We start from the raw sequence: 13,178 nt of genomic DNA, 5'->3' as shown, positions 1-13,178 counted from the left end.
GCATTCTTCCTCAAAAGGAACAAGGTCCTTTGATGGCATAGATGAGACAGGAACAACATCAATTGGATTTTCAAATGAGCTGGTCGGTGGCTTCATTTTCTTCGGAGCTGAAGAATCTGATGCAGTTGATGCCTTCCTTTTCTTCACAGCTGTACGCTCTGCAGCCTTGGTCTTTTTCACATATGATGCAGATGGAATGATCGGAGTTGGTGTAGGCGCAGGAGGAGCAGAGGAATTTGGTTTAAGATCTTCAGGCACAACTGATGCAGTTGCCCTGACTTCTGCATTTTCTTCAGGTGTAACACTAGTGGTTGCCCTGGCAATTTCTTCAGCGGCTGGAATGCAGTCATCAGCCCTGGTACTAGCATTTTCTTCAGCAGCATGAGTATCATCAGCGGTGCTGGCATTTTCTTCAGTAGGCTGAGCAGATGCTTCATCCTGAGGATTTTCTTGTTGCGTTGGGGCTGCAACATTGGAAGTGAACTGTTCAGTTAGTTTCACAAAACAGACCTTGGCTCCCAGCCAATCAGCACAGTATGCATCAAATTTATCACTGAGTTTCTTGATCTCAGATTGAATAGTGACAAGTTCTTCAGTTGTTATAGAGACAACATTTTTCTTTAGGAAACGCTCCTTTTGTACTGCGCTTTCTTCAATTGCCTGGCCTTGTCAAATTTCCATTTTTCTTCCTAAATGAAGTGAGTCAACATATGACTTTGGCCAGGAGTCAACTTGAAGTCAGGCATAGGAGTGTTGGGGTCCTTGTGCCAGAGATCAATGTAATCAAGGATCAATTTTGAATCCAAAAGCAGAGGCACACTTGTGCCTTTGGCTCTAGCGGCCCTGAGTTGCATGCCCATGATGATTTCAACAAGTTCTTCATCATCAGCTTCGTCTTCATCAGACGACACTTGAAAGGCGACCTGCTTCTTGTGAGGACTTGGTCGAGAGCCTCGTCCAGCAGTGGCCTTTGTCTTCAGCAGAGAGGGGCCATTTGATGAATTCGGTGCAGCCGAAGTACTAGCAGAAGCTCCTAAGGCAATAGAGATGCCTGTTGTCCTTTGGCACGTGGCGAGATGCACAGGTGCTGAGGATTTTGACGGAGGAGCTGAGGACTTTGGAGGAGCTGGTGCGGCTTGAGGAATTGGTCATGAGGGCTTTGAAGAATCTGGCCGTGAGGGCATAGCTGAGGAACTTGGCCGTGAGGGCATTGGGGTTGAAGCACTTGGCTTATGAGCAGGCTTCTTTGGCATGACCTTCTTTGTCTTGCTTGAAGAGGCCTTAGCAGTGGCAGCAGCAGTAGTAGAGTCTTCATTAAACTTCCTCACTGCTTCCTTAGCTACTGTGGCTAGCTTGGCCTGGCGCTTGGCCCATTCATCAGGGTAATCCTCACCACGCTTGAGGCTGGTGGGATCAGCTTCTTGTCCAGGTGCCAACGGAGGTCCTGGGCATGGAGGATTAAGAGCGAATTTCTTCATATATTTGGGAGTAACATATCTGTACACCCTCCATTCCCGTTCTCATCTCCTCTCTATCCTTTGTATGCGCACCTTGCGTTGATTTTTGTCCTTCTTGCCATGTTTGGCCTCATCAGGAGTGCAGTAATCCTTGTAGATATCCTCAGGGATTTCAAACGCAGTGTTGACCTCAGGCCTCTTTCCTCCCTTCCGTGGCTTCTTGCCATCTTCCATTTTCTTCAGCTGAGGGTTTTGAACGATTGAGTTCTCTGAAGAGGTATGCAACTTTTCTTCGAGGAACGCTGCAAATGAGTTAAGTTGATGAGAACCTAATGATTCAGTAGCGGACATGTGTACCCGTGAACAGAGTATAGTTGCGAGGAATTTGGAGAGGTCATATGCGTTCTCAGAAGGTTTTTTCAATAAGAACAAGTTTGAGGGATTTGACCAGTTGAGTCTTGAAGAATTTCACTAAGTGTTCTTTGTCTTAGGTTCCAGAGTTGTACAGATTTGAAAATCCACACAATTGAGGAATCTTGAAGAAAAATGTTGCTTAGAGAAACAGATCAAGAACAGATGATATGTGAGATGTCCAGTGTGTGAGGATTTGAAGAAAACACCTTTTGAAGATTTGAAGAAAAACATCCAAATCAACAAGGGTAGTAAAAGTAACTTTTAATTACCCTGGACGAAGAACACGAGGAACTGGGAAGTGTAGATTTGAAGCTCATCGGTTCAGATCTTCCACGCCCTAACTTGGCTGAGGAAGACAGCTACGGCGGCGGCGGAGTGAAGAAATCCGCGTCCAGCGTGAGTACGGCGGCGACGAGGTCGAGGCAGTGAAGCTCTTCCTCACCGGCGACGATGGAAGTAGCGGCGGCGCTAGGGTTTGAGAGCTCGAGCGAGGGAGTGAGGTCGAGCGGAGTAAAAGTGAAGTGAGGAAGGGAGAGGGGTATTTATACCCGAAGTGAAAAACTGCTCGCCCGAAGAAATAGGACGAACGTGCCCCTCACCCTTCTCATTCGCTTGACATGTGTCACCCACGTACTGAGAGGTGACAACCCTGTGCGATTGTGGGTGAATAGGATAAGTATTATCGTAGAATGTGTAACAGTTTGAGCGGCAAAGGCCGAAAATTCAGATAAGATAAGTTTAAAGTTCCGTTCGCAATTTCTTCAGCTGACAAGGACACAATGAAGATTTTGAACGAGTTTCAAATAGAAAGCACATGAAGAATTTGTGAATAGACTGGGTTGAGTTTAGCATAGAGGGGGAAAGGGTCCAATCACATTCACTTAGCAGAACAAGCAACTTGAAGAAATAGCAATAAGTGAATGCTGTAGAGGACATAAACTCTCTCTCACACACACACACATATAGCCAATGAAGAAAAACGATGGAAATGGTGAAGACAATGCAAGTTGAAAAACAACAGAGGAATTTCAAAGCTGAGGAAAAACTCAAATTGAAGATTTTCAACTTTTGGTGGTGGCGTGACCCACCGTATAAGAATGATGATTTCAAACACCGCGTAAAATTGTCGTAGGGTTCTGAAAATCAAATTCTTCGTTAATTTCTTCACACTTAGAGTGTTATTCTTCATTGATTGAAGAAAAATGTTTCTTCATGTGTTGCACATCTAAGTCATTAATTTTGCATAAGTGTTAGGATGAGAGTCCTTTTCAAAGAACATTCAAAGATTCTAGGATATTTAGCTCACACCGCAACTTGCTAAATCTCTTCTCATCCAAGGGCTTAGTGAAGATATCGGCTAGTTGTTCTTCAGTCTTCACATGCTCAATACAGATGTCGCCCTTCAACACATGATCATGAAGAAAATGATGACGAATCTGAATGTGCTTTGTCTTCGAGTGCTGAACTGGGTTATGAGCAATCTTGATGGCACTCTCATTGTCACAGTAGGGTGGCACATTCTTCATGTTGACATCGTAGTCCTTGAGAGTTTGCTTCATCCATAGCAGTTGAGCACAGCAAGAACCAGCATCAATGTACTCAGCTTCAACAATAGACTATGATACGCAGTTCTGTTTCTTCGAGGACCAATAGACCAAGGATCGTCCGAGGAAATGGCGTGTGCCAGATGTTGACTTGCAGTCCACACGATCACCATCATAGTGAGAGTCTGAATATCCAATGAGATCAAAATGTGAGCCCTTGGGATACCATAATCCAAGTGTTGGTGTGTGAGCTAGATATCGAAGAATATGCTTCACAGCCTTGTGGTGTGATTCCTTCGGTGTAGCTTGAAATCGGGCACACATGCAAGCACTAAGCATAATATCTGCCCTAGATGCACATAAGTACAATAAAGAACCAATCATGGAGCGGTATACCTTTTGATCGAAGTCAATACCATTTCATCAGTGCATAGATGGCCATTTGTGGGCATAGGGATTTTGACTCCTTTGCAATCTTGCATGCCGAATTTTCTCAGTACATCCTTGAGGTATTTCTCCTGAGATATGAATATGCCATTGCGCTGTTGACGAATCTGAAGACCTAAGAAGATTTCAATTCTCCCATCATAGACATTTGATATTCTTCACTCATCATATAGGCAAATTCATCACTGTAACGTTGGTCAGTACAGCCAAAAATGTTGTCATCAACATAAATTTGGCACACAAACAGTTTACCATCATAAGATTTAGTGAAAAGAGTTAGGTCAAGTGAATCGGGTTTGAAGCCTTTCTTCATGAGGAATTCCTTCAAAGTATCATACCACGCCCGTGGGGCCTGCTTGAGGCCATAGAGAGCCTTATTGAGACTGAAGACTTTGTCAGGATGCTTTGGATCTTCAAAACCTGGGGGGTAGAGAAACATATACTTCTTCCTCAAGCTTACCATTGAGGAATGCACTTTTCACATCTTTTTTATATAAGATGATATCATGATGGTTAGCATAAGCAAGTAATATGCGAATAGCTTCAAGTCTAGCAACAGGTGCAAAAGTTTCATCGAAATCAATTCCTTCAACCTGTGTGTAGCCTTGAGCTACAAGCCGTGCCTTATTCCTCACCACAAGGCCATTTTCATCTTGCTTGTTGCGGTAGATCCACTTTGTGCCGATGATGTTGTGCTTGCGAGGATCTGGACGTTTGACCAGTTCCCAGACGTTGTTGAGCTCGAATTGATGTAATTCCTCTTGCATAGCTTGAATCCACTCAGGCTCCAGAAATGCTTCATCTACCTTAGTGGGCTCTGTGATAGAGACGAAAGCAAAGTGCCCACAAAAGTTAGATAAATGTGAAGCTCTTGAGCGTGTGAGAGGACCTGGAATGTTGATGTCGCTGATGATTTTCTCAATTTGCACTTCATTTGCAACGCGAGGATGAGCGGGTTGTCGTTGAGGAATTTGATCAGTATTTTCTTCAGCACCATTTTCCTCAGGTGCATCAGCATGACGTTCTTCATGTTCTGGAATGACTTCTTCAGCAGATTCTTCGGTAGGAATGACATCCTCAGTAGCCTTGAACTTAATAGATTCCTCAGGAGGTATTTCATCTGTCACAGGAGGTAGGTGCTCTCTTTGCGAGCCATTAGTCTCATCGAACCGCACATCTACAGTTTCAACAACCTTGTGGTGATAGGTGTTGAAGACTCTGTAGGTGTGCGAGTCCTTACCATAACCGAGCATAAAACCTTCATGTGCTTTCGGTGCAAATTTAGAATTGTGATGAGGATCTCTAATCCAACATTTAGCACCGAAGACTTTGAAATAACTCACATTGGGTTTCTTGTCGGTGAGGAGTTCATATGCAGTCTTCTTGAAGAGTTTGTGAAGATATACCCTGTTGATGATGTGGCACGCAGTATCAATTGCCTCAGGCCAAAAGAGAGGATGCGTCTTGTACTCATCAAGCATAGTGCGGGCCATCTCAATAAGAGTCCTGTTCTTGCGCTCCACGACACCATTTTGCTGAGGAGTATAAGGAGCAGATAACTCATGAGTAATACCAAGTTCATCAAGATAGTCATCAAGACCAGTGTTCTTGAACTCAGTTCCATTATCACTTCTGATGTGCTTGATTTTCACACCAAAGTTGGTTGAAGCCCTCGATGAAAATCGTTTGAAGACTTCCTGCACTTTAGTTTTTTAAGTGATGATATGCACCCATGTATATCGAGAATAACCATCAACAATGACAAAGCCATATAAAGATGCATCATTAGTAAAAGTGGCATAGTGAGTAGGGCCAAAGAGATCCATGTGAAGCAATTCAAATGGTTGAGTAGTAGTCATGATAGTCTTCGCTGGATGCTTGGCCTTGGTCATCTTTCCAGCTTCACAAGCTCCACACAAATGGTCCTTGAGGAATTTGACACCCTCGATGCCAATGACATGCTTCTTCTTCGCGAGCGTGTGCAGATTCCTCATGCCAGCATGACCAAGTCGTCGATGCCATAGCCAGCCTTCTGAAGCTTTTGCAAGTAGACATGTAGCAGGTTGTGGTCCTGTAGAGAAATCAACAATATACAAATCTCCTCTCCTAAAGCCTTCGAAGACTTTGGAATTGTCAGCTTCCATGATCACAACACAATGATACTTGCCAAATACAACAACCATATCAAGATCACAAAGCATTGAGACAGACATGAGGTTGAACCCTAAGGACTCGACAAGCATGACTTTGTCCATGTGTCGATCCTTTGAGATTGCAACCTTACCTAGACCCAATACCTTGCTTTTGCCTTTGTCAGCGAAGGTGATATGCTTCGGATGTGATGGAGATAAAGCAGAGTCCATCAATAAGCTCATGTCACCAGTCATGTGATTTGTACATCCACTATCGAGGACCCACTCAGTGGCTTTGGGTTGATCATCCTGCAGATGAATTAGTGCAACTTACGAACTCATATACTTCAGCAGTGAAGAATATGGTATCAATTTCATCAGATCAATTTCATCAAGCAATAGAACAGATAAAGCAGTATGAGGACGTGAGAAATGAAAATTCATTTCTTCATGATTAGCTTGCGTCCTTTCAAGCAAATTCAGGTCTCCAGCAAATTCTTCAGACGATTAAGTTCATCTAGAGACTTGACCCTGCATAAGAGGTTAGTTCTTTTTCTTCACCACCCACATCTGAAGGGGTGGCAAAGAGTTCATCATTCTGCGAGCTCCATAAGAGAAAGGTGGCATAGATGCCAATCCACTTCGTTTCACATAAGAGGGGTTAGGGTAAGCATAGGAGTAAGCAGAGAAATTCTTCGAGGACTTATGAACATAATGATTTGAAGAATAATGCACATATCCATAATCCTTAGATCTTCCCTGCGAAACAGACGGGTTAGCACGATGATGTTCATATGAGGACTTTGATCCTTTTGAGGAATTTGATCCATGTGAGGAGTTTGGTCCGTATGAGGACTTGGATCCATATGAAGAATTTGGTCCATATGAAGAATTTGATCTGGGGTTCCTATTCTTCACAGGTGGTGTCATGATGACATTCACCTGAAGATTTTCAAGGCACCTTTTGGGAACCCAGATTTTCTTCATAGGAGAACCGTTCCTGCAGTTAGTGCCAACATATCTAGCAAATACTTCACCATTCTGATTTTTGAACAGTTTATAATTGGAGTCAAATGACTCATCAGAAGAATATGAAGATTCACATGTAAAGCCAGATAAAGTAGATGGATCCACTGAAGGTCCCTTTGCAGCAACCCATGAGGTTTTGGGATACTGCTCAGGTTTCCAGTAGGTCCCATCAGCATTGAGTTTCCTCTCAAAGGCAATACCCTCTTTCCTAGGGTTCCTGTTGAGGATCTGCTTTTTAAGCACGTCACAAAGAGCCTGATGCCCTTTGAGGCTTTTGTACATGCCTGTCATATACAATTCCTTCAGCCCTGCATCATCAGTGATACTAGCAATGTCCTCAGATGAGGAATTAGTGATAGCAGAGGCAGTTGAAGAATTTGCAGCAATGGAAGTATTTGAGCATTCAGGTGAAGAATTAGCAGTTTCACGTTCAATGCACTTCAAACATGGAGGAACAAATTCATCCTGAGTAGCGCTGATCTGTTGAGCAAGTAATGAATCACGCTCCTTCTGAAGATCTTCATAACTCACTCTTAATTTCTCAAGATCTTTCTTTCTTTGAAGAAATTCATAAGAAAGCTTCTCATTATCAGATAGGAGAGTGTTATGATGACCTTGGAGATTGTCAAACTTGGACTGAAGTCTCTGAAGATTTTCAGTCAAAATTTTAGTGCGATCCATTTCCTCGCCCAACATATCGTCGCTTTTATCTAGCATGTTTTGAACCTTTTCAAGAGCCTTTTGCAGTTTCACAACAATCTTAGCAGGTTTAGAATAGTTGGGTTTGAGGTTTTCATCATATTCATCCTCACTAGATTCAGAGGAGGGATATTTGAGTACCTTTGAGCCTTTTGCCATGAAGCAATAAGTGGGAGCATAGTCCTCATCACCATCATTAGTAGTGTTGGGGAGGTCCTTTTCTTCAGAGTTGAAGATGGACTTGCTGACGAACGCGGTAGCGAGGACTAGGCTTGCCACACCAGAATCTGACTCCTCATATTCCTCCTCTTCCTCATTTTCCTTAGATTCATCCTCAGAGTCCATTTCCTTGCCAATGAATGCCCGAGCCTTCTTGGAGCTGCTCTTGTGACATGAGGACCTTGAAGGTTTTGATGACGAGGACTTTGAAGATTTCTTCTTCTTCTTTGAATCATCTGAACTGTAATCCTTGTACTTCTTCTTCTTTGATTCCTTTTCCCACTAAGGACAATCTTGAATATAGTGTCCAGGTTTCTTGCATTTGTGACAGAGTCTCTTCTTGTAATCATGGGATGAGGAATGTGATCTCAAGTCACCACTTCTTGGGGGTTTACCAAAGCGACCACGTCTTGAGAACTTCTGGAACTTCCTCACGAGCATTACTAGGTCCTGGCTCAGTTCTTCAGGGTCACCAAGGCTGCTGCCAGAATTTTCACCATCAGACTCAGACATTGCCTTGGCCTTCAGAGCCCGTGATCTACCATAACTTGGTCCATAGAGATCTCTCTTCTCAGCAAGCTAGAACTCATGAGTGTTTAGTCTCTTGAGGATATCAGCGGGATCAAGTGACTTGTAGTCTCCACGTTCTTGTATCATCAATGCCAAGGTATCAAATGAGGAATCAAGCGATCTCAGCAATTTCTTCACCTCCTCATGGCCGGTGATATCAGTGGCACCAAGTGCTTGAAGCTCATTTGAGATGTCAGTGAGGTGATCGAAGGTTTGCTGAACATTTTCACTGTCGAGTCTTTTGAAGTGGTTGAAGAGATTGCGAAGAACGTCAACTCGAGAGTCACGCTGTGTTGAGACTCCCTCATTGACCTTGGACATGCTGTCCCAGATAAGCTTTGCTGTCTCCAAAGCACTCACTCTGCCATACTGCCCTTTGCTCAGATGGCCATATATGATATTCTTCGCTTGAGAGTCGAGTTGCTTGAATCTCTTCACATCAGCAGCGTTGATGGTGGGAGTGACAGAGGGAACACCATTCTCCACAACGTATCAGAGATCGTTATCAATTGCCTTAAGATGCATGCGCATCTTATTCTTCCAGTAGGGGTAGTCCATCCCATCGAAGGTAGGACACCCAGCAGAAACCTTGATCATACCTGCGGTCGACATAACTAAAACTCCAGGCGGTTAAACCAAAATCACACAGAACAAGGGAGTACCTTGCTCTGATACCAATTGAAAGTGCGTTATATCGACTAGAGGGGGGGTGAATAGGCGATTTTTATGAAGTCTTCACTGAGGAATTTGCAGGTGTGGAAATTCCTGAATGAAGAACTACTTGCAACAGAATAAGTACTCAGAAGTAAACATAACAAAACATGAGCATGGTCTTCATGATGAAATGAAATCAAACATAGAGTACAGAAAGCGTAAACACAGGATAAACAGAATGAAGACCAACAGACTGAAGAAATTGAGCTGAGGAAATAGAGAAAGTCTTCAGTCAAAGTCTTCAAACAGATATGAACAAGCACACAACACAGAAATGAGGAAATGGAAGGGTTGAGTGTAAGTGCATCTAGTGCCACCCCTAGTTGGTTTTGGAGTATTGACGACAAACCTAGTTGAGGGACTAATGTGTTTGTGAGAATTGCAGGATAACACAGGTAGAAGTCCCTCATTGATTCGGTTTTCCTACCAGAGATGACCCCTAAAAATGTATGAAGACATTGAAGTCAAAGGTGGTATATGAAGATATTCACATTGAAGACTATGACATGAGAAGACACCACATGAAGCCTATGGAGCTCGAAGACTTAGATCTTTTGTAGTTCTCTTTCTTCTGTGTTGAGTCATAGGAACCACCGTACTGTTAAGTGAGGTCCAAGAGAACCAGTCAGAATGACTGAAGTGATGCTTAAACAAAACCTATGTCTTTGAGTGAAGACTTTGAGAGCGAATCTTGTCCAAAGTCGGACAAGTCAGCTTTGCTTGTAGCCCAAGTAAAGTTACCGTGTGAGTTTGAAATCTGACCGTTGGAACACGTGTCAGTTCCTTAGTGACCCAGGGTCATTTCGGACAAATCAGGTCGGGTTGCCAAGTGGCTATAAATAGCCCACCCCCTACAACCATAAACGGTTGGCTGCTCAGATTTAGAGTACGGCTTTTGTCGTTTGAGAGCAACCTACCTCAAAGCCTTTGAGAGAATTCCTTGCGAGGATAAAGCCCTAACCACCCAGAGCCAAAGAGAATTAGGCATCACTTAAGTCTTCTTGTCTGTGTGATCTGAAGACTTATTACACTTGAGGACTGTGCATCCTCCAGCCGGTTAGGCGTCGCGTTCTGAGCATCCAAGAGACATTGTGGATTGCCGGTAAACGAAGTCTGTGAAGGTTTGGGAGTCTACCTTGAAGACTTACCAGAGTGATTGGGCGAGGTCTGTGTGACCTTAGCTCAAGGGGAATACGGTGAGGACTGGGTGTCCTGAGCTGCGTGTTCAGGACTGGGTGTCCGGGACTGTGTGTCCTAAGGTTTAAATACCTAGCCGCCCTAACCAGACGTACAGTTGTCACAGCAACTGGAACTGGTCCTACAAATCATTGTCTTCAGCGAGTCACTGGTTTCATCTTCCCTTCCCTTTACTTACTGTTACTCCTTGTGAAGTCATTGTATGTTCGCACTATCTTTTGTCTTCACTGAGTGACCGCGTGTTCTGTGTGGCTTCACAATATCTTCCTACCTGATCCTTACTACATTGCTGCTATTAGTCATTGTGCTTTCACTCTATTGAATACTTGACTATGGCTTGCCTAGTGTAGTCTACCTTCCGCTGCAGGTGAAAGTGCAACTATCCCTAGGTGGTTTTGGTAATTCATAACAACATATAGCTCACTGAGCTAATGCTATTCCAAGATGACTATTTCAGGAAAGCTCAATGATTGGCATGGCATGGATGTGAAAGTGGAACCCTCAAAATGCTAAGGACAAAGGATTGGCTCAAGCTCAAAAGCTCAAGACTCTTCGTTTTATATTTTAGTGATCCAAGATCACATTGAGTCTTTAGGAAAAGCCAATACTATCAAGGAGGGATGAGGTGTTGCTTAATGAGCCTCTTGCTTCATGTGCTTAGTGATATGCTCCAAAACCCTCAACTACTTTCCCATATCCACATATGACCTAAACCCTAAGCCAAACTCGGTCCTACCGATTCTTTCTATCCGGCGCCACCGAGTTTCACTTGTCATAAGCCACTGCCAAACCCTAGCAATTCGGTTCTACCGATAGGGATCTCGGTCTCACCGAGATGGGATTGCAAACTCTCTGTTTCCCTTTCGTAACTTTTCGGTCTCACCGAAAGAGCGAATCGGTCCCACCGAGATTGCAATGTAAACTCTTTGTTTCCTTTTTGTAACTTTTCAGTCTCACTAAAAGAGCAAATCGGTCCCACCGAGTTTGCCTGACCAACTCTCTGGTTAGCTTATTACCAAACTCGGTCTCACCGAGTTTGTGTAATCAGTCTCACCGAGATTACGTTATGCCCAAACCCTAACCATATCGGTCCTACCGAGTTGCATGTCAGTCCCACCGAAAATCTCTAACGGTCACTAGGTTTACCTTTTCGGTCCGACCGAGTTTGTTGATTCGGTCCCACCGAGATTGGAAAACTGTGTGTAACGGTTGGATTTTGTGTGGAGGCTATATATACCCCTCCACCTCCTCTTCATTCGTGGAGAGAGCCATCAGAACACATACACAATTCCAACTCATATGTTCTGAGAGAGAACCACCTACTCATGTGTTGAGACCAAGATATTCCATTCCTACCATATGAATCTTGATCTCTAGCCTTCCCCAAGTTGCTTTCCACTCAAATATTCTTTCCACAAAATCCAAATCCTATGAGAGAGAGTTGAGTGTTGGGGAGACTATCATTTGAAGCACAAGAGCAAGGAGTTCATCATCAACACACCATTTGTTACTTCTTGGAGAGTGGTGTCTCCTAGATTGGCTAGGTGTCACTTGGGAGCCTCCGACAAGATTGCGGAGTTGAACCAAGGAGTTTGTAAGGGCAAGGAGATCGCCTACTTTGTGAAGATCTACCGCTAGTGAGGCAAGTCCTTCGTGGGCGATGGCCATGGTGGGATAGACAAGGTTGCTTCTTCGTGGACCCTTTGTGGGTGGTTGCTTCTTCGTGGACCCTTCGTGGGTGGAGCCCTCCGTGGACTCGCGCAACCATTACCCTTCGTGGGTGGAGCCCTCCGTGGACTCGCGCAACCGTTACCCTTCGTGGGTTGAAGTCTCCATCAACGTGGATGTAGGATAGCACCACCTATCCGAACCACGGGAAAAACATCCGTGTCTCCAATTGCGTTTGAATTCTCCAAACCCTTCCCTTTACATTCTTGCAAGTTGCATGCTTTACTTTCCGCTGCCAATATACTCTTTGCATGCTTGCTTGAATTGTGTGATGATTGCTTGACTTGTTCTACAATAGCTAAAATCTGCCAAGAACTAAAATTGGGAAAATGTTAAGTAGTCTAATCACCCCCCCTCTAGACATACTTTCAATCCTACAACAGGGTAATAGGTTTATTTCTATCGTTTGTCTTCATAACTTCCATGTTTTGAAGACTTTCATAAAAATCGCCTATTCACCCCCCTCTAGTCGATATAACGCACTTTCAATTGATATCAGAGCGAGGTGCTCCCTTGTTCTGTGTGATTCGGTTTAACCACCTGGAGTTTTAGCTATGTCGACTACAGGGATAATTAAAGTCTCCGCTGCATGCCCGTCTTCAATGGAACTGAATATCCCTACTAGAAGAATAAGATGCGCATGCATCTTGAAGCCATTGACGTTGACCTATGGTATGTCGTCATGAACGGCGTTCCCAAGGCTGGAGAAGGTGTCACTGCTGCTGATGTCAAGAAGTTCGTTCAACTGGACTCTACTACCAAGAATATCATCTGTGGTCATCTGACCAAAGGACAGTATGGCCGTGTGAGTGCTTTGGAAACATCTAAGCTGGTCTGGGACTGGCTCTCCAAGGTCAATGAAGGCGTCTCAACCCAGAGAGATCAGAGAATCAGTGTCCTTCGCAACCTCTTCAACCGCTTCAAGAGAAATGACAATGAGAATGTCCAGCTCACATTTGACCGACCCACTGACATCACAAATGAGCTTCAAGCCCTCGGCGCTACTGAGATCACCAAACATGAAGTCG

Source organism: Triticum aestivum, chromosome 6A (assembly GCF_018294505.1).
Source record: "Triticum aestivum cultivar Chinese Spring chromosome 6A, IWGSC CS RefSeq v2.1, whole genome shotgun sequence".
Classification (NCBI taxonomy): domain Eukaryota; kingdom Viridiplantae; phylum Streptophyta; class Magnoliopsida; order Poales; family Poaceae; genus Triticum; species Triticum aestivum.
The sequence above is the reverse complement of the archived record's forward strand: the minus strand, read 5'-3'. Positions refer to the sequence as shown.